The sequence below is a fragment of the Penaeus monodon genome, chromosome 34 (genome assembly GCF_015228065.2).
Source record: "Penaeus monodon isolate SGIC_2016 chromosome 34, NSTDA_Pmon_1, whole genome shotgun sequence".
NCBI lineage: Eukaryota > Metazoa > Arthropoda > Malacostraca > Decapoda > Penaeidae > Penaeus > Penaeus monodon.
In genome coordinates, this window is record NC_051419.1 from 25,693,976 (window position 1) to 25,694,322 (window position 347).

Here is a 347-nt window from a genome sequence, read left to right on the forward strand (position 1 = left end):
CAAACAACTGGACCACTTGCCTCTGTTTGTATAAACCTTTTCTTTCTGGTAAATAATTTTCCAAACATTTCTTTGTTTTTCCACTTGCTTCGTCGAAATTTTTAAATATTTTGTTCCGTCATTTACTCATTAATTTTTTTTTTCATTTAGTTTTTCTTGTTATCTTAGATTTTATTCGAATAGATCTAACTATCATCATTCACTTATTTTGCAAACATTGAGTGGTAAAAAACACACTATTATCATATTTATTATACAAATTATAAACTGTCTTACAATCCTAAGAGTAATACATATTCCTTAATATTGAAGGTATATAAATAACTTAAATTCACTAATTCCCCTGA